This window comes from Lutra lutra, chromosome 1 (assembly GCF_902655055.1).
Source record: "Lutra lutra chromosome 1, mLutLut1.2, whole genome shotgun sequence".
NCBI lineage: Eukaryota > Metazoa > Chordata > Mammalia > Carnivora > Mustelidae > Lutra > Lutra lutra.
Window position 1 is genome coordinate 538,724 of NC_062278.1, and position 21,818 is coordinate 560,541.

The 21,818-nt window shown below is 48.7% G+C and overlaps 1 protein-coding gene across 4 annotated transcripts in view; it reads right to left on the minus strand.

Annotated features, from left to right (window-relative positions):
- The window catches only part of COL6A2 (collagen type VI alpha 2 chain), a 30,084-nt gene extending 20,996 nt beyond the window's left edge, over positions 1-9,088 (minus strand). For 3 of the 4 annotated variants that reach the window (XM_047717911.1, XM_047717934.1, XM_047717929.1), the window contains exon 1: positions 8,930-9,088. The gene's annotated coding sequence lies outside the window, so the exon portion shown is untranslated. The remainder of the gene's footprint in view (positions 1-8,929) is intronic. The other variant, XM_047717919.1, reaches the window with a different exon arrangement.
- Between the last annotated feature and the right edge of the window lie 12,730 nt (positions 9,089-21,818).

Genomic DNA, 21,818 nt, shown 5'->3' on the forward strand with positions numbered 1-21,818 from the left:
AGTAAAACAATATGACACTATGTGAGGAAGGTTTTTAAAAGCATACCAAGTGCAGCCCTCAGCTAATGAACAGGAAAGACTGGGAAAGTTCTGGGAAAGTCTTGAGAAGGGGTGAGGACTGGCTGGGTTCTGCCTGGGAAGGATGGGAAACACAGGCAGGGAATACACCCCAGAGCTCCGCCCACATGGATGTGGGAGAGTTCTTCTGCACCTTTGAGGACAAATATTTCTCTACTTTTTAGCCTGTTGCAAAACATAAAAAGATAAGCTTTTCAATTCATTAAACATGGAAAAACCTGAGATCAAAACTTGATAAAAGAAATCCCTAAAAGAAACTCTGCGGGCAATTCCCACTTTGGAATACAGTTGCCAACATCCCAACAGATGCTAGAAAATACAATCCAATAGCATATCCAGGACAACTGCCCCAGAACTGGATGAAGTCAGCTTGGAAATACAATGATGATACAACCCTACAAAGTACATTAATGTCTGGCACATGAACATAAAAAGAAAATCATGTCACTGTTTTAATGGCACCTGAAACAACCATTGCTGATTGAGAAAAAAGAAAATAAGAAATTGAGGAGTTGAATTAGTGTTATAAAGCATATACGTTTCAATCCACAACCAAGATCATATTTTACACAAAAACTAAAGTAGGGGGGTCTTCCTTCAAGAATCTGGACCGTTCCACTTGATACCAACGCACACATACCCATATACTGAAATCACACGCTTCCTGAACTCAGGGAGTCTACCGTGGGCCTGACGCCGTGTTAAAAACTCCTGCACTCAAAGAATGTCCACGAGAGCACAAGAAAGAGACACATAAATGAGACAAAGAGTGCGGCTCTCACTCTATGGTTCAGAGTTGTGTTGGAAGCCAAAGCAATAAGACTGTACAGAGAAACAGAGTATAAATCTTGGAAAGGGAAGAGATGGAAACCGTCCTCCCTAAAGAAGGGAATTCGAAAACCCAATGAACTCGACTATACAACGTTTACAGGAAGGGGGGGTTCAGTGGGACAATTATAAGAAAAATACATACAAAAAGCTATAGATTTTCTTCTATTAGCAACAACCAATTAGGAAGTTTAATGGGAAAATACTGTTTACACTACAGCAAAAATGACATAAAGTTAAGGAGTAAAGTTAAGAATCTAAGAAAGTGGTCTGTGGCCACTAGGTCCACCATCAGGTCTTTTTCCAGGATAGTTTTCTTGATATACATATATATATAGCTTTGGATGGACTACACAGGACACACAATACCTGTTTCTTTGTGCTTTGTGATTCTTTTGTTGGAAACTGGAAATGCGACTCCAGTAGTAGTATGGAATCTAATAGTGGTATGTCTGAAATCAGATTCTTCTTCTCTAGGCTTGCTGTTTGTTTATTTACTGATCTTATTGTTGTAAGTTTTCTCTGTGGTGAGGATCAGCCTGAAGTCTAAGTCTAAGGTGTTCTCAGGTGTTTCCTGAGCACACATCTTCCCTGAATATGTGCAGTGCACATCTGATTTCCCCTATACATAAGGTTGCATTATGTCCTAGTCTTCAATATCTAGCTCCCCCCAAAAAAGATAAAAATGAATAGGGAAAAAGGATGCCAATCCTTTAGTATATGCTGCCAAAGCAAGCATGAGGCTGCCACACTTTAAATCTCCTGGATTCAATTCAGCTAGAGAAGAAAGGGAGAGGTTTGCAATAATGGGAGAAGGTAAAACAAAAATGGCAACCTCCATGGATTTAAGAAGAAAATATTATAGAAATCATCTTCTCTGATCACAATGGGATGATGTTAGAAGTCCAAAACAGAAGGAAAACTGGAATATTCACAAAATCGCAGAAGTTAAAGAATCACTTTTAAAGAACCACTAGATCAAAGAATAAATCACAAGGGATATTATAAAATACTCAGAGACCAATAAAAATGAAATAATAAAAACATACCAGAATGTATGGAACACAGTCAAAGTCATGTTTAGGAGGAAATTTACAACTATAAATGTTTTCATACAAAAATAAGAGCGAGCTCAGGAGTATCTGGGTGGTTCAGTCGGTTAGGAGTCCATCTCTTGATTTCAACTCAGGTCATGATCTCAAGGTTGTGAAATTTACCCCTGAGTTGGGCTCTGCACTCACAGGGTGCCTGCTTGAAATTCTTTCCCTCGCCCCTCCCCCTGCTCATACACAGGTGCAGCGTGCACATTCTCTCTCTCTAAAATTAACTTTAAAATCTCTTAAAAAAGAAAACAAGAAAGAGCTCAAATCAACAACCTAATTGTACATCTTAAGGAACTGGAAAAAGAAGAACAAATGAAACCCAGAGCTAGCAGAATGGAGGAAATAATAAAGATAAGAGCAGTGTTACATGAAATATATGACAAAAACAACAGAGAGTATCAAAGAAACCAAAAGTTGGTTTTTCAAAAAGATCAACAACATTGACAAACTTTTAGTGAGATGAACTAGGAAAAAAAGACGGAAGACTCAAATGACCAAAAGCAGAAATTAATGTGGGGACATTACTACCAATTCCACAGAAATAGAAAAGATTATAAGCGAGAACTACGAGCAACCGTATACCAACAAGCTGGGTAACTTAGGTGAAACAAACAAATTCCTAGAAATGCAAAACCTCCCAACCATGAAAATAGAGAAATTCTGGACAGATCTCTACCAAGTAAGGAGATTTAATAAGTAACGGAAAATCTCCTGACAAAACAAAAACAAACCCTAAATCTAATGGCTTCACTGGTGAATTCTACCAAATATTTAAAGAACTAACATCAATACTTCTCAAACTTTTCAAAACAAGTTGAAGAGGAGGGCATATTCCCTCACTCATTCTATGATGTCAGCATTACCCTAATGCCAAAGTCAGACAAACACTATAAGGAAAGAAACTACAGACCAATATTCCTATTGAACACCGACACAAACATCTTTAACAAAATATTAGGAAACAGAATGCAATAGGATAATAAAAAGATTAAACACCACGAGCAAGTGGCATTTATTCCTGGAATGCAAGGATGATTCAATTTATGAAAATTGATCAATGTAAAATAATCAACATGAGCTCAAAAAATCTTTTGATAAAACTTAACATCCTTTCATAATAAAAACACTCCAAAAGTAGTAATAGAAAGAACCCACCTCAATATAATAAAAGTCATATATGAAAATTCCACAGCAAACATTATATTCAATGGTGAGACACTGAAATCTTTTCCTCTAAGATCAGGAACAAAGCCAAGATGCCTACTTTCATCCTTTCTATTCAACATAATACTGGAAGTCCTACCCAGAACAATTAGGCAAGAAAAAGACATAAAATGCACTCAAAGTGGAAAGGAAGAAATAAATTATCCCTGTTCACAGATGATATGATTTTATATGTAGAAAACCCCAAAGATCACACAAAAGGAACTGTTGGAATAAACAAACAGAGCAGTTTGTAGTAGAATACAAACTCAATACACAAAAATCTGTTGCATTTCTATATACTAACAGTGAACACCACAAAACAATTACATTTACATTAGCATCCAAAGAATAAAACATTTAGGAATTAACTTTACCAAGGAGGTAAAAGATTTATTCACTGAAAACTAGAAAATCTTTTTGAGAGGAATTAAAGAGGATATAAACAAATGGAAAGATAGTCCACATTCATGAATTAGAAGACAGGATCAGGATGTCAGTACTACCCAATGTGATTTACAGGTTTAATTCAATTTCTATGAAAATCCCAACGATGATTTCTGCAGAAATAGAAAAAGCCACTCTAAAATTCATAAGAAATCTCAAGAGACCCTGAATAGCATAAATAATCCTAAAAGAGAAGACCAAAGCTGGAGGACTCACACTTCCTGATTTCAAAATTTGATACAAAGCAATAGTCATGAAAAAAAGTGGTACTAGCATAAAAACAGACATATATAGCAGGGGAGTTGAAAAGAGTCCAGAAATAAACTCTTGCATATACATTCAAGCACTTTTCAACAAATGTGTTGTGATCATTCAGTGGGGGGAAAGACGGTCTTTAGAACAAATGGTGTGGTGAAAACGGTGTATCCACAAGCAAAAGAATGAAGTTGGACCCCTCCCTCACACCATACCCAAAAATTAATTCAAAAGGGCTAATATCCAAGATGTATAAAGAACTCCTCAAACTCAACACACACAAAACAGATAATCGCATCAAAAAATGGGCAGAAGACATGAACAGACACTTCTCCAATGAAGACATACAAACGGCTAACAGACACATGAAAAAATGTGCATCATCACTAGCCATCAGGAGAGTCAAATCAAAACCACATTGAGATACCACCTTACACCAGTTAGAATAGCCAAAATTAACAAGACCGTGAACAATGTGCGTTGGAGAGGATGTGGAGAAAGGGGAACCCTCTTCCACTGTTGGTGGGAATGCAAGTTGGTGCAGCCACTTTGGAAAACAGTGTGGAGATTCCTTAAGAAATTAAAAATAGAGCTTCCCTATGACCCTGCAATTGCACTACTGGGTATTTATCCCAAAGATACAGATGCAGTGAACAGAAGGGCCATCTGCACTCCAATGTTCAGAGCAGCAATGGCCACAGTCACCAAACTGGAAAGAACCAAGATGCCCTTCAACGGACGAATGGATAAGGAAGATGTGGTCCATATACACTATGGAGTATGATGCCTCCATCAGAAAGGATAAATACCCAACTTTTGTAGCAACATGGTCGGGACTGGAGGAGATTATGCTAGTGAAATAGAGAGTCAGTTATCATGTGGTTTCACTTACTTGTAAAGCATAAGGAATAACACGGAGGACATTAGGAGATGAAGAGGAGAAGGCAGTTGGGAGGAAATCGGAGGGGGAGACAAACCATGAGAGACTGTGGACTCTGAGAAACAAACTGAGGGTTTTGGAGAGGAGGGGGATGTGGGCTTGGGTGAGCCTGGTGGTGGGTATTGTGGAGGACACGGATTGCATGGAGCACTGGGTGTGGTGCATACACAATGAACTCTGGAACACTGAAAAGAAATTAAAAAAATAAATAAAAATTTAAAAAAAAATAAAGTCAAACAAAACAAAACAAACAAAAAACCAAAGTAGATCCATGATCTAAATGTAAGACCTAAATCTATAAAACTTTCAGAAGAAGTGTAGGGCAAAACCTCACAACACTGCAGTTAGCAATGATTTCTTGGATAGGACACCAAGAGCACAAGGAACTAGAGAAAAATTAGGCAAACTGAACTTTATGAAAAATAAAACATTCTGTGTATGAAAAGACACTATCCACAGAGTCAAAAGACAACCCTATAGAATGGGAGAAAGTCTTTGCAAATCACAGATGTGATCAGTGATTAGTGTCTGGAATTTTTGAGAACTAATACTCAACAACAAAAACTTGATTCAAAAATAGACAAAGGACTTGAATAGACCTTCCTCTACAGAAGACATTCCAATGGTCACGGAACGCATGAAAAGATGCTCAACATGACTAATTATTAGAGAAAAACAAATCAAAACTGTAAGGATATCACCTAACACTCATTAGGATGGTTAACTCACTCTCTCTCTCTCTCTCTCTCTCTCTCACTCACACACACACACACACACACACACACACACACACACACGAAGTAACAAATTGGAGGATGTGGAGATATTGGAAGTGTTGGTGGGCATGTAACATGGTAGGAGCTCTGTGCACAACAGTACAGCGGTTCCTCAAAAAAACAAAAATAAAATTACAATATGATCTAGCAACTCCACTTCTAGCTATTTACCCCCCAAATTAAAAGCAAGACCTCAAAGAGATATTTATACACCCATCTTCGTTGTTCACTCTAGTGATTACTCACAACAAGTAAAACATGGAAGGGTCCCAGTATCCACCGATGGATGACTGGGTCGTTGGTGTATGGTTCACCTTGAAGGGGACGCACGTTCTGACATGTGCCCCGTCGTGGCTGAACCTTGGGGATGGGAGGCTCAGTGACATTAGCCGTGACAAAAAGACCATATGACATTGAAACCGTATGAGATGCTTACACTCTCTAAAAAATCAGAAAGCTAGAAAGTAGGATGGAAGCTGCCAGGGGCTGGGGGAGGAGGGAACAGGGAGTTAGTGCTTAATGGGTACAGAGTTTCCGTTTTTTAAGATGAAAAGAATTTCAAAGGCGGATGGACAAAATAGCAGCTCAACAACATGAACACCACTGAGCTCTACACTTAAAAATGGTTAAGATAATAAATTTTATGTTGCGTGTATTTTACCACCATTTTTAAGAACTGGGGGGTAAAGTTCTTACAGATTACTAGAATTGAGCACTCATTAGGAGCACAGGGGAGATGATAAGCAGGCAAATGGTCAGTGAGCAAAAAATGCTGAATGCACAAAAATCAAGGACGTGTGGACAGACCAACAGACCAACCATTCCTCCTCCAGGACACTGGCACACGAGAAAGAGGAAACGACCACCAGACTACGCAGTGCCCGCTGTGGAGAGTGCCAGGGTCCCCCTTCACTCTTCGGGGGACCGTCTGACTCCAGGCATGAACGCGTGACACTTCCTGGAGCTCTGGACCCAGACTCTGCCCTTCTAGCAGCAGGGGTCCCCCACGGCTGGACGCCTGCCCCCCATGCTTATTCCAGCCCCTGCAATGGGCCACCACGAGACTGACCCCCCGTGTGGCGGGGAGAGCTGACCTGCCTCAGGTCGGCGGAGAGGGCGTGCTGGGAGTCTGTGGAGACTGTCGCTGTATGATATGGCCCAACGCCACACCAATGCCAGCCCTGGGTCGGGCATGGCATCCCGGGACCCTGGCTTCTTTGTAGGTGTGCCCCCCCAGGCCTCCCCCCACCCCCCATCGGCTTTGCACAAATGTATGCAAGAAGCCAGAGAAAGGGCTGATCCTCTGAAACACGGAAAAGTCAAGCTATTGGTGGTTTTCCTAAAATAATCACAAGAAGGGCGCCTCGGTGGCTCGTAGGTTAAGCATCTGCCTTGGGCTCAGGTCACCATCCCAGAGTCCTGGAATCGAGTCCCGCATCGGGCTCCTTGTTCAGTGGGGAGCCTGCGTCTCCCTCTGCTTGTGCTCTCTCTGTCAAATAAATAAAAAATCCTAAAAAAAATAATTACAAGAACTCGGGTTTTTCCCGAGTCATGAAGCATTTTGTGGGTGCAAAGACGGCCTGCCCACACTCTGTGCCTTTGGAGATCCTTAGCGGGCCTGGCAGGTAGAAAGGGCTGGTGGGGTAACCCGGCCCGGCTCCAGAGATGAGGAAGTGCCGCGGCAGGGCTGGGCCACACCCTTCGCGAGGCCCCAGCTCTGCCCCTTCTCTGACCTGCCCCCACCCCAGGGAGCTTGTCTGAAGGCCACCCCGCCGCCCACAGCTCCCCGGGAAATACAGAGCTGCCCCCGCCGGCCAGCGACGCAGTCACTCCTGCGTGTGACAGGCACTGCCCACGGCAGGGGCCCGAGCTCTGTCCAGACGGGGGGGCCCTGCAGCCCAATCCCAACTCTGCACGTTGCCTTCCCTGTGGCTTCCCAGCAGACACCCCCAGCAGCGGCCCCCACCCTGCCGTGGGCTTCTCTGGCCTCCCAGGGAGCTTTCCTCCGCAGAGGGTGGCAGCCTCACGGTGGCCAGAAGGGCTCAGTGGCCCATCAAGTCCTGAGTCCTGCCGCAAGGACCCTCTGGGCCCCTTGTGCCCACCCACTCCAGTCTGGCCCGACAGTCTGCGGGTCACCTAGGCTGGGGGCTCAGGCCCACGTCCTGGGCCTGCCCTCCCGTCTCTGGATGGTGCCAGGAAGGAGGACAGCAAGGAGGGCAGACAGCGTCCCTCCTCAGAGCCCCAAATGCCGGCCTGCCTCTTGACTGTGGTGAGATGAGCCTGGGATAACCCCCAAAGGCCTTTCTTGTTGTTATTAGGATCAGCAGGGACCTCTCCATGGGTGACCCAGCTGCTCCCACCCCAAAGCCATGCTCTGAGGTTGCTGGGCCCCCAGGTTTCTGCTAGACTGAGTAGGGAGGCCTGGAGAGTGTGGGGTCTGGCCTAGCTGGGGAGCCCCCACAGGCCCCATCAGCCTGGCTCCTGCTTCACCCAGATGCTCACCAGACGGCCCCCTGCTTCGTCTCTCCCCCCAGACTTTGGGGGGTGATGCCCGGTGGGCCACTGTCAGCCTCAGAGGAATGGGGGACAGTGGGGTGTCCGCTGATTCCCGGGTGGGGGTAAGGTGGGGGGTGAGCTATCCTCTCCCTACGGTGTCAGAGACCCTCTGTCACCTCAAGAGTGCCTGGGCGGCCCTGGAGACCTCACTCCAGCGGGGCCTCTGTCCGGGAGGAGGGGGCACTGCCTCCCCTCAGGAGCCCCGGGGAGAGGGGCCAGCACCACTGGAGACCCTGTGCCCAGTTCCACGTGAAAAGGGCTGGTCATCCCGTGCGGTGACTGGGGCTCCTCTGCCCTCTGAACGTGACCTCCCAGGTCCGCGAGGCCACTTGGTGACCGGGGGTGGCGGTAGCGGTGACCGCGAGGGCTCCCCAGCTGTCCCGTAAGACAGCCGGAGCGGCAGAGCCTTCGCACCTAGCCCAGGAACAGGGAGGACCCCCCCGCCCCGCCCCTGCCCTGCCCTGCCCGAGAAGGGGCCAAGGAGGGGGCGGCCGGACCGTTAACTCCGCGGCCCTGGTCCCTACGCGGCACCTCGGGAGCGGACTCGGGCGCTCTGAGAGGGGCCAGGAGCGGACACGGGGCCCCCAGGCCGGCGGGTCCCCGCCTTGCGCCCGCCCCCCGCAGGGAGCTCGCGGCCACAGGGAAGACCACCCGCCCGGCCGAAGGAGACCCCCGCGGGGTCACATGTGGGCCGTGCGGGCCGCGGCTCCGAGCGGCTCCGGGAGGCTCCGGGCGGCGCTTACCTGACCCCGGAGCGCGCGGGGCGCCCTCGTCGCGCACGTCTCGGGGAGCGCAGGGTCCGGGCGGCCGCGACGCGGGCTCCGAGCGGGCAGGAGGGAGGGGTCGGCCGCGGGGGCCGCCCACTTTATACCGCGCCCGCCTCCCGCCCCGGCCGCGCCCCGACAGCCGGGACCAGCGGGAGGCGCTGCGGCCCCGCGGATGGCGCGTCGGGGGCAGGGAGGGGGCGAGGGGCCGGGGCGGAAAGTGAGGCGCTGGGGTGGGGCGGAGGGGCGAGGTGCCGGGGGTGGGGGGTGGGATGGAGGGTCGGAAGGGTGGGGCGGGGGGGTGCGGGTGGGGCGAATGGAGGGTGGGAGGGGTGGGGAGGAGGGGCGGGGTGCAGGGGTGGGAATGGAGGGTCGGAGGGTGGGCGAGTGGGAAGCGGGGGCGGTGGATGGGGAGGCAGGGACGGAAGCGATGTGCGGGGAGAGGGAGGGAGGACGCCAGGACACGAGGAACTCGGGAGGGATGGTGGAGGGTCGGAGGGGGACACGACCGGGGACTGGACCGGGCGGGACGAGGGGGCTCGGCACGCGGGGCGCTGCCACCTCTCCGGCCGAAGTCAGCCCTGCGTCCCGCCGCGGGTCCTCGCAGCCCTTGGCGCTCCCTGCCTCTCGGGTCTCCCTGCACCGCATTCCGGCCGCTGCTCCTGCCCCACTGCCACGGAGACCTGACCTGGGATGTTGGGAATCGCTCCCTGCGCCTGGACTGGCGAGCTCAGGCCCCTGGGACTCGACCCTGGGTGGAGCCGCGGGTCCTCCTGACCCTTGCCCAGGCCAACTCTGCGACCCTGCACGTCAGAATGTGCTTCCGGCCCTGGGCTCCCTGCTCCCCTGGGCCTGAGAGGGTCAAGGTCAGTTGGGGACAGGCTGGGAAAGGGCAGGAGGACCAGGACAGTGGGACCCCAGGTGCCATGGGCAGGAGTGAGGGTCTGGAGGTACGGCCAAGGTGCCCACTCCTCACAGGAATTGCACAGATGGGCCTGGTGCTGGGCCCTGAGGCCACTGTGATGTCTTTATCTGAGCAGAGCCTTGGAGAGGGTGAGAGGGGGTGAGAGGGACAGAGCTGTGGTGGGGACTCCTGCCCCCCAACCCTAAGTGGCAGACCCCCAGGACCAGGGTCTTTCTGCAGGTGGAGTGCAGGCAGTGCTGGGCAGAGGTCCCTGGGCTCTGGGACAGTGGGGAGGGTGGCCCCAGCTTAAAAGGAGTAGTTTGGCAAATCTGGTTTAGCCCCCGCCCCTGCAAGGGGAGAGACATTGCAGAGCTTCTCAGTACCTGTGTGTGCCCCAGGGGCTGCCCCCTTAGCACGCATGCCTTCCCATCTTCCCGACCACTTCCCTCTGCACTCTGAGTCTGACGCACCCAGCCCCCATGGTCTGCCCAAGCTATAGGGAGGCCAAGGGAAGGGTTCTAAGGAGGCATCTTTGTGTTTTCAGGGATCCCAGCCCGAGACCCACAATGTTCAAGCAGAGGGGAGCAACGTCTCCTATGAGGAGGGATAGGCCACCCCAGGCTGCACCACAGGACACCCCTGCTCTCATGTCCAGGGGGCCTGCAAGTTGTGCCCTGTCCCCAGCAAATGACCCGCCACCTGCTCCTGGCTCCCAGAGCCCCCCTTGGTCTGGCCCACTGCCCTTGCCCACTCTGCCTCCCAAGCATCCCCCCAGGTGGCACCAGTCTCTCCACTCGTCCAACATAGTGTTTCTCCTCTGTGCAGCGGGTGCCCTGAGGCAGGGGGCACCAGGAGGGTGTGCGAGCATGTGTCTGTGTGCACTTGTCAGCACCACACCTGGCCGAGGACGGACTGTCTTCCCCCAAGGAGACCTACAGCATTTCCTTGTGCGAAGGGATTCACACCTGGAGTGTCATCACGGCCTCCCTGTTGGAGGGAGGTTCGTGCGGCCAGGTCCTAAACGAGTTCTTAGCTAAAGTGTCAGTCACAGTGGGTCCCCAGTGGGTTATCGTAACTCTCAGCGCTGGCCATTGGAGTGATTGGGATCCGGCCTGTGTGGTTGAGGACACGGCAGTGGGGAAATCCAGGGGGAACTTGGACACTGCCCCTGCCACTGCCCAGAGAGCAAACCACAGACTGTATCAGGTCCCTGGAGGTCGAGACCTGGAGGATGTGGGGGTGGTGGGCCTCATGAAGCCGGAGGCCGACAGGTCCTGAAGAGAGTCTATAGACCACTGAGGCTTAACCAAGCCCCACCTCCCCGGCTGGGCTGGGCTTGGAATTCAGTGATAGCAGATTAATAAGGCCAATAATCTCCACCCCGATTAGGAAGACAGGCAGGAACAGCTTGTGTTCATGTGGAAGGGGTGATGACACACACCTGTGGTTTGGGCTCAGCCACGTTACCCCACCCTCTGTCCTCATGTGTCTGGGAGGCTGGAGTGCCTGGACAGCCCCAGGACAGGACATCATGCCGACAGAGCAGGTCTAGGGAGAGGAGGCTCATGTGCGGGAGGGAGGCCTCGAGACACATGCTCCAGAGGCAGTTCATGAGCCCTGGAAAAACCCAGAGGTCTGGACTTTGGGAAGTTTTTAGGGGTCCAGTGGTCAAGGGCATGCTGGGACAGCCCCCTGAAATGAAAAGACAGATTGCCTCATATTGTATCTCCTGCCCCAAAGAAGAAAACAGGCCTGGCAGGGCTTCTGGGTTCTGAAGGCTGTACATTACCCTCTCAGGAGTACTGCTCTGACCCACATCTCAGGTGACATGGAGGCAGCCAGCTTTGACACTGGGGGCGGGGTGGGGAGCTTAGGAGCAGGAAATGTCTATGCAGCAGGCCCAGGCTGGGTGCAGGCAGCCCTGTTGGCACCATGTGGTACTGGAAATGCCTGTGAGGGAAAAGATGCCCTGCGGAGGCCCTCTGGGGCCTTGCTAGAACATGGCCTGCCTTCTGTGCCGGGTCCTTCCATAGCGGCTGTCAGCCAGGGCGCCCGCCATATTGAGCTCCTGGTTGCCCCCTAGGTGGTAATGATAGCTGTAATGACAATAGCGTCACACCTCCCGACCAGCGTGTCACAGGCTAGACATTGCCTGTGCGGCTCAGGAACCCCCCATTGCCCTCAACCGTAGAGGAAATCGGCCCGAGAGCTGCAGATCCCTTCCCAGGACCATACAGCCCGCTGGCAGAGGGGCAGGCCCCGGGGGAGGACTCGCCCTCTGTCTTTGAGTCTGCGAGTGGGTCCCGGCAGGGCCTCTGAAATGCAGCCTCCACAGGGCCCTGTGGTTCTGTCGAGAATCACAAGGGGACTGAGATGCTGGGAGGTGCCGCCTGGGCTCAAGCCGTGGTCCGTCCCCCCATGAAAATCAGTAGGGCCTCCTGGCTGTGGCCTTATTGAGACGGCTCTGCAGGGTGGGAATGCTGGTCTTTATGCCTCGGGGGCCTGAGGAGCCCTCCCCGTGTCTGCCACAGATTTGCTTTCCTTGATCTGCTGACTCTGGAGCTGCAGGTAGGCTCGGGCAGCTCCCCCCTCCCGGGCTGCTCAGGCCGTCCTTCCCATGCCTTCCCCGGGGAGAGCTCTGTCCACCGCCACACCAGCGCCCACACTGTCCCCTCGGTCCAGCCCTGGTGTTCCTGTGGGCCGAGGTGGGGTAGCTCCGAGGAGCAGGGGTACGGACACTTGGCTCACCCTGCCCCTGCTGGGCATCCTGACTCGAGGGCAGCCGCTTTCCCCGGTGAGGCGTGGGAAGCTTCCCGCCCACACCTGACCTGACTGGCCCCTGTGGGTGAGAGTCTCCCACGGGACACGGGGGCCTCGCAGGGGAGACGAGGTCAGGGGAAGAGCTGCTGGCCCAGGAAGGGGCTTGTTTCCTCTGCCACCTCCAACTGTAAACAAGTTTCATGTAAACTCCATGAAACTTGTTTACAAAACGTCTCAAAATATTTATACCTCCCTGAAAGCTCTTGTCCCCAGCTGTCCGTCGCTGAATGGAAAGGGTCCCCAGAGCGTCACGCACCTCTGTCCCAGCTGGCACAGGAGGGCCACCCCAACACGCTCCAGGGGCTGGCCCTCCTCGGAGTGAGAGCACGGGGCAGCCCTACCTCGGGAGGCAGGGTCCCCACCCCGCAGGTCACAGTGAAACCGTGCCTGTGGGCACTTTCCTGGGAAGAGGCTGGGGCGGGGAGATCTCTGGATTCTCCAAGGTACGCGGGGTTCCAGAAGTGTCACACATTTTCAGTGACCTGGGACACAACACACACACAGATCACACTGTTGGATGTTCCTGTGGTGGTTTCAGAGGTTTCAGAGGCTGTCCTCCTCCTCCTTGTGACCCCCGCCCCCACTCTGTTATGGGTTTCTCCGTAAAGAACCATCCCTACGTTCAGTGGGTCAGACAATGACCGTCTCCTTGGCTCGTTTTTGGCACTTGGGGCTGAGCTTCTCTGAGTGGGTGCCCCGAGCTCATTCAGGGGGCACTGGTCCACAGAAGGGTCGCAGAGGGGGCGATCTGGGACGGCCTTCTTGTCTACAGACCTCAGGGGCTGGCTCCCGGTTGGCTGTGCTGCGGTGTGGGGAAGCTCAGCCCCGCTGGCGTGGAGGCAACATCTCGCAGACTGAGAACCGAAGCACACGGGCTCTCAGGTCTGGGCTCAGGAGGGACGCCATTGCTTGGCGAAGGTCAACCGAGACTCAGGGAACGTTGACCTAGACTCTAGCTCTCGATGGAATGAGCTGAGGGGTCACGGGACCACCGCCCATCCACCCCGCTGCCTCCACAGCCCCTGCCATCTCCCACTGCCCTGCCCACCAGCTTCCCCTCTCCTCCTCTCCCCTTCCTTCCCCAGGCAGGCAGTGGCCGTTGCGGGGGCCTGGATCTTAGGAAGATCTAGTCTCTGTCCTCAGAGGTCTTGTGGTGCAGATGAAGGTAAAAGGCGTATTCGTGATGGACAAGTAGTGGTATGGAAAAGGTGGTAAGGCCTGTCATTGTGCTCACACTCGCAAACCCTTGAGGGAGACCTGTGGGCAGAGGTCCCGGTGTCTGGGACTGTCCCATCGTGAGGCAGGCAGTGAGGCTCTGACGCCGCACAGGATTGTGCCACCTGCAAGAGTGTGCCGTTTGTCAGATCCGCTTACTTGTCTTTGCCTTTTAGGTTTTTGCTAATTTTAAAATGTTACTAATGATTGACATTAAACTTCTGCAATATTTATTTTTGGGAGAGCAGATAATGTGTGTTCATTGTTCAAAATTCATAAGGTCCCATGGGGCACAGGGTGAAAAGCAGACTTCTCTCTCGGCCTGCCGGCAAGGTCTGACTGGGAAGAATCATGTCCAAGTTCACCTCGTGGCCGTGGCGGGTCTCAGCTCCTGTGGCTGCAGACATTAGCCCCTCCCCTGGCAGAGTCCCCCCTCCCCGCCCGCCCCAGCATGGCAGCTCAATTCCCTTGGAGTGGGAGCTGAGAGAGACAGAGGAAGAGGCCTTGAGAGACGGCAAGAGCAGGAGACAGAGTTCCATCAAGAGAGAAGCCAACCCCTTTTTGTAAGCTAACCTCAGGACTGACCTATCACTTTTCCCATGATCTGCTTGTTGGAAGAGAGTCTGGGGGTCCAGCTGGCACTCCAGGGGAGGGGTCACAGCACGTCATGCCATGAAGGCCACGTTCGAGACCGCTGACCCTCATTCCCTTGATTATTTTGTCCGTGTGCGTCGGTGGCCGTACGGATTTCAGGATTCCCGTCTCAACGGATTTTCATGTAACCTTCAGGTTTGCGGGGTACTTCCCGAGGTGAGAATTCTGTCTTAGTTGTTACTTTCTTTTGAGTCTCTAAAGATGACGTTTCATTGTCTTCTGGCTTCCAGAGTCGTGGAAATCTGTCTTTCCTTCATTCCACTGAAGATGATACGCCTTCCTTCTCTGGCTGCTGCTAAGATTTCCCGTTCTGTCTGGCGCGGGAGAGTTTACTGAGTTGTCGCTACCCGCGGTGCTCTCTGCATGTGTCCTGCTCGGCATGGGTAGATTTCTTTTTCAAACCTGTGGAAAGATGTCTTTTTTTTTTTTTTTAATTTTATTTTTTATAAACATATATTTTTATCCCCAGGGGTACAGGTCTGCGAATCGCCAGGTTTACACACTTCACAGCACTCACCATAGCACATACCCTCCCCAATATCCATAACCCCATCCCCCTCTCCCAACCCCCCTCCCCCCATCAACCCTCAGTTTGTTTTGTGAGATTAAGAGTCACTTATGGTTTGTCTCCCTCCCAATCCCATCTTGTTACATTTATTCTTCTCCTACCCCCTTAACCCCCCATGTTGCATCTCCTCTCCCTCATATCAGGGAGATCATATGATAGTTGTCTTTCTCCGATTGACTTACTTCGCTAAGCATGATACCCTCTAGTTCCATCCACATCGTCACAAATGGCAAGATTTCATTTCTTTTGATGGATGCATAGTATTCCATTGTGTATATATACCACATCTTCTTTATCCATTCGTCTGTTGATGGACATCTAGGTTCTTTCCATAGTTTGGCTATTGTAGACATTGCTGCTATAAACATTCGGGTGCACGTGCCCCTTCGGATCACTACGTTTGTATCTTTAGGGTAAATACCCAGCAGTACAATAGCTGGGTCATAGGGTAGTTCTATTTTCAACATTTTGAGGAACCTCCATGCTGTTTTCCAGAGTGGTTGCACCAGCTTGCATGCCCACCAACAGTGTAGGAGGGTTCCCCTTTCTCCGCATCCTCGCCAGCATCTGTCATTTCCTGACTTGTTAATTTTAGCCATTCTGACTGGTGTGACGTGATATCTCATTGTGGTTTTGATTTGTATTTCCCTGATGCCGAGTGATATGGAGCACTTTTTCATGTGTCTGTTGGCCATCTGGATGTCTTCTTTGCAGAAATGTCTGTTCATGTCCTCTGCCCATTTCTTGACTGGATTATTTGTTCTTTGGGTGTTGAGTTTGCTAAGTTCTTTGTAGATTTCGGACACTAGCCCTTTATCTGATATGTCATTTGCAAATATCTTCTCCCATTCTGTCAGTTGTCTTTTGGTTTTGTTCACTGTTTCCTTTGCTGTGCAAAAGCTTTTGATCTTGATAAAATCCCAATAGTTCATTTTTGCCCTTGCTTCCCTTGCCTTTGGTAATGTTCCTAGGAAGATGTTGCTGTGGCTGAGGTCGAAGAGGTTGCTGCCTGTGTTCTCCTCAAGGATTTTGATGGATTCCTTTCTCACATTGAGATCCTTCATCCATTTTGAGTCTATTTTCGTGTGTGGTGTAAGGAAATGATCCAATTTCATTTTTCTGCATGTGGCTGTCCAATTTTCCCAACACCATTTATTGAAGAGGCTGTCTTTGTTCCACTGGACATTCTTTCCTGCTTTGTCGAAGATGAGTTGACCATAGAGTTGAGGGTCCATTTCTGGGCTCTCTATTCTGTTCCATTGATCCATGTGTCTGTTTTTGTGCAGTACCATGCTGTCTTGATGATGACAGCTTTGTAATAGAGCTTGAAGTCCGGAATTGTGATGCCACCAACTTTGGCTTTCTTTTTCAATATTCCTTTGGCTATTCGAGGTCTTTTCTGGTTCCATATAAATTTTAGGATTATTTGTTCCATTTCTTTGAAAAAAATGGATGGTACTTTGATAGGAATCGCATTAAATGTGTAGATTGCTTTAGGTAGCATAGACATTTTCACAATATTTATTCTTCCAATCCAGGAGCATGGAACATTTTTCCATTTCTTTGTGTCTTCCTCAATTTCTTTCAGGAGTACTTTATAGTTTTCTGAATATAGATTCTTAGTCTCTTTGGTTAGGTTTATTCCTAGGTATCTTATAGTTTTGGGTGCAATTGTGAATGGGATGGACTCCTTAATTTCTCTTTCTTCTGTCTTGTTGTTGGTGTAGAGAAATGCAACTGATTTCTGTGCATTGATTTTATATCCTGACACTTTACTGAATTCCTGTACAAGTTCTAGCAGTTTTGGAGTGGAGTCTTTTGGGTTTTCCACATATAGTATCAAATCATCTGCGAAGAGTGATAGTTTGACTTCTTCTTTGCCGATTTGGATGCCTTTAATTTCCTTTTGTTGTCTGATTGCTGAGGCTAGGACTTCTAGTACTATGTTGAATAGCAGTGGTGATAACGGACATCCCTGCCGTGTTCCTGACCTTAGCGGAAAAGCTTTCAGTTTTTCTCCATTGAGAATGATATTTGCGGTGGGTTTTTCATAGATGGCTTTGATAATATTGAGGTATGTGCCCTCTATCCCGACACTTTGAAGAGTTTTGATCAGGAAGGGATGCTGTACTTTGTCAAATGCTTTTTCAGCATCTATGGAGAGTATCATATGATTCTTGTTCTTTCTTTTATTAATGTGTTGTATCACATTGATTGATTTGCAGATGTTGAACCAACCTTGCAGCCCTGGAATAAATCCCACTTGGTCGTGGTGAATAATCCTTTTAATGTACTGTTGAATCCTATTGGCTAGTATTTTGGCGAGAATTTTTGCATCTGTGTTCATCAAGGATATTGGTCTGTAGTTCTCTTTTTTGATGGGATCCTTGTCTGGTTTTGGGATCAAGGTGATGCTGGCCTCATAAAATGAGTTTGGAAGTTTTCCTTCCATTTCTATTTTTTGGAACAGTTTCAGGAGAATAGGAATTAGTTCTTCTTTAAATGTTTGGTAGAATTCCCCCAGGAAGCCGTCTGGCCCTGGGCTTTTGTTTGTTTGGAGATTTTTGATGACTGTTTCAATCTCCTTACTGGTTATGGGTCTGTTCAGGCTTTCCATTTCTTCCTGGTTCAGTTGTGGTAGTTTATATGTCTCTAGGAATGCATCCATTTCTTCCAGATTGTCAAATTTGTTGGCGTAGAGATGCTCATAGTATGTTCTTATAATTGTCTGTATTTCTTTGGTGTTCGTTGTGATCTCTCCTCTTTCATTCATGATTTTATTTATTTGGGCCCTTTCTCTTTTCTTTTTGATAAGTCTGGCCAGGGGTTTATCAATCTTATTAATTCTTTCAAAGAACCAGCTCCTAGTTTCGTTGATTTGTTCTATTTTTTTTTTTTTTTTTTTTTGGTTTCTATTTCATTGATTTCCGCTCTGATCTTTATGATTTCTCTTCTCCTGCTGGGTTTAGGGTTTCTTTCTTGTTCTTTCTACAGCTCCTTTAGGTGTAGGGTTAGGTTGTGTACCTGAGACCTTTCTTGTTTCTTGAGAAAGGCTTGTACCGCTATATATTTTCCTCTCAGGACTGCCTTTGTTGTGTCCCACAGATTCTGAACCGTTGTGTTTTCATTATCATTTGTTTCCATAAATTTTTTCAATTCTTCTTTAATTTCCTGGTTGACCCATTCATTCTTTAGAAGGATGCTGTTTAGTCTCCATGTATTTGGGTTCTTTCCAAATTTTCTCTTGTTATTGAGTTCTAGCTTTAGAGCATTGTGGTCTGAAAATATGCAGGGAATGATCCCAATCTTTTGATACCGGTTGAGACTTGATTTAGGACCAAGAATGTGATCTATTCTGGAGAATGTTCCATGTGCACTAGAGAAGAATGTGTATTCTGTTGCTTTGGGATGAAATGTTCTGAATATATCTGTGATGTCCATCTGGTCCAGTGTGTCATTTAAGGCTTTGATTTCCTTGTTGATCTTTTGCTTGGATGATCTGTCCATTTCAGTGAGGGGAGTATTAAAGTCCCCTACTATTATTGTTTTATTGTCGATCTGTTTCTTTGATTTTGTTATTAATTGGTTTATATAGTTGGCTGCTCCCACGTTAGGGGCATAGATATTTAAAATTGTTAGATCTTCTTGTTGGACAGTTCCTTTGAGTATGATATAGTGTCCTTCCTCATCTCTTATTATAGTCTTTGGCTTAAAATCTAATTGATCTGATATAAGGATTGCCACTCCTGCTTTCTTCTGATGTCCATTAGCATGGTAAATTCTTTTCCACCCCCTCACTTTATTTTATTTTTTTAAAAAGATTTTATTTATTTATTTGACAGAGAGAGATCACAAGCAGGCAGAGAGGCAGGCAGAGAGACAGGAGGAAGCAGGCTCCCTGCTGAGCAGAGAGTCTGATGCGGGACTCAATCCCAGGACTCCGAGATCATGACCTGAGCCGAAGGCAGCGGCTTAACCCACTGAGCCACCCAGGTGCCCTCCACCCCCTCACTTTAAACCTGGAGGTGTCTTTGGGTTTAAGATGAGTTTCTTGTAGGCAACATATAGATGGGTTTTGTTTTTTTATCCATTCTGATACCCTGTGTCTTTTGATTGGGGCATTTAGCCCATTAATATTCAGGGTAAGTATTGAGAGATATGAATTTAGTGCCATTGTATTGCCTGTAAGGTGACTGTTACTGTATATTGTCTCTGTTTCTTTCTGATCTACTACTTTTAGGGTCTCTCTTTGCTTAGAGGACCCCTTTCAATATTTCCTGTAGAGATGGTTTGGTATTTGCAAATTCTTTCAGTTTTTGTTTGTCCTGGAAGCTTTTGATCTCTCCTTCTATTTTCAATGATAGCCTAGCTGGATATAGTATTCTTGGCTGCATGTTTTTCTCATTTAGTACTCTGAATATATCATGCCGGCTCTTTCTGGCCTGCCAGGTCTCTGTGGATAAGTCTGCTGCCAATCTAATATTTTTACCATTGTACGTTACAGACTTCTTTTCCCGGGCTGCTTTCAGGATCTTTTCTTTGTCACTAAGACTTGTAAATTTTACTACTAGGTGATGGCATGTGGACCTATTCTTATTGATTTTGAGGGGGGTTCTCTGAACCTCCTGGATTTTGATGCTTGTTCCCTTTGCCATATTGAGGAAATTCTCTCCAATAATTCTCTCCAACATACCTTCTGCTCCCCTCTCTGTTTCTTCTTCTTCTGGAATCCCAATTATTCTAATGTTGTTTCGTCTTATGGTGTCACTTATCTCTCGAATTCTCCCCTCATGGTCCAGTAGCTGTTTGTCCCTCTTTTGCTCAGCTTCTTTATTCTCTGTCATTTGGTCTTCTATATTGCTAATTCTTTCTTCTGCCTCATTTATCCTAGCAGTAAGAGCCTCCATTTTTGATTGCACCTCATTAATAGCTTTTTTGATTTCAACTTGGTTAGATTTTAGTTCTTTTATTTCTCCAGAAAGGGCTTTTATATCTCCCGAGAGGGTTGCTTTACTATCTTCCATGCCTTTTTCAAGCCCGGCTAGAACCTTGAGAATCGTCATTCTGAACTCTATATCTGACATATTACCAATGTCTGTATTGATTAGGTCCCTAGCCTTTGGTACTGCTTCTTGTTCTTTTTTGTTGTTGTGAATTTTTCCGCCTTGTCATTTTGTCCAGATAAGAGTATATGAAGGAGCAAGTAAAATACTAAAAGGGTGGCAACAACCCCAGGAAAATATGCTTTAGCCAAATCAGAAGAGATCCCAAATCGTGAGGGGGGAGAAAGGGGATAAAAAGGGGTTCAGAAAGAGAAAAAAAAAAGAAACTATTAAAAAAAGCCGATAAAAATATAAAAAGGAAAAAAAAATATATATATATTAGATAAACTATTTAAAAAACGTTAAAAAAGAAAACGGTAAAAGTTAAAAAAATTTAGCAGAAGAAGAGAAAAAAAATTGAAAAAGAAAAAAAAATTAAATTAACTGCAAGGCTAAAGAATCATGGGGAGAAAGCCATGAGTTCCGTGCTTTGCTTTCTTCTCCTCTGGAATTCCGCCGCTCTCCTTGGTATTGAACCTGCACTCCTTGGTAGGTGAACTTGGTCCTGGCTGGGTTTCTCGTTGATCTTCTGGGGGAGGGGCCTGTTGTAGTGATTCTCAAGCGTCTTTGCCCCAGGCGGAGTTGCACCGCCCTTACCTGGGCCGGGCTGAGTAATCCGCTTGGGTTTGCTGGGTTTGCTTTCGGGAGCTTTTGTTCCCTGAGCACTTTCCGTAGAGTCCGGAGGGCGGGAATGAAGATGGCGGCCTCCCGGTGTCCGGCCCGGAGGAGCCGAGAGCCCGGGGCCCCACTCCTCAGTGCGCCCTCAGAGAACAGCGCCTAATGACTCCCGTCACCCTGGCCTCCGGCCGCGCTCCGAGCTGACCGAGCCTGCGACCGGTTCAAGGTAACCCCGAGCTGAGAGCTCACTCCTCGGCTCTGTCTCTGTAGCCGGCTTCCCCGTTCTAATACCGGTAAGCTCTGCGACACTCAGACACCCCCGATCCTTCTGTGACCCTGCGGGAGCTGAGGCCGCGCTGACCCTGCCCGGGCTTCACCTCGGTTAAGCCTCTGGAGCGATGTCCCTCAGCGGAACAGACTTTTAAAAGTCCCGATTTCGTGCTCCGCCACTCGCCGGGAGCCGGCCCCTCCCCCCGCGGTCTATCTTCCCGTCGCTTTGGATTCACTTTTCCGCCAGTCCTACCTTTCAGATAGTGGTTGATTTTCTGTTTCTAGAATTGCTGTTCTTCTTCTCTTCAATCTCCCATTGGATTTGTAGGTGTTTTTAATCTATAGATAAGCTATTTAGCTGATCTCCCGCTACCTGAAGTAGTCTCAGCCGCTACTTCTCCGCCATCTTGACTCCTCTCGAAAGATGTCTTTTATCAGTTTACGAAATCCTTTAGAAAGTCTCTTCAGGTACGGCCTCTACTCCATTCTCGGCATTCTCCATTTGGGCCTCAAAGTTCACATATGTCAGACATTGTCGAAGACCCCCATATATATCTTATGCTATTTTCTGTATTAAATATCTGTTTTTAGGGGCGCCTGGGTGGCTCAGTGGGTTAAAGCCTTTGCCTTCGGCTCAGGTCATGATCCCAGGACCCTGGGATCGAGCCCCACGTCAGGCTCTCTGCTCAGCGGGGAGCCTGCTTCCCCCTCTCTCTC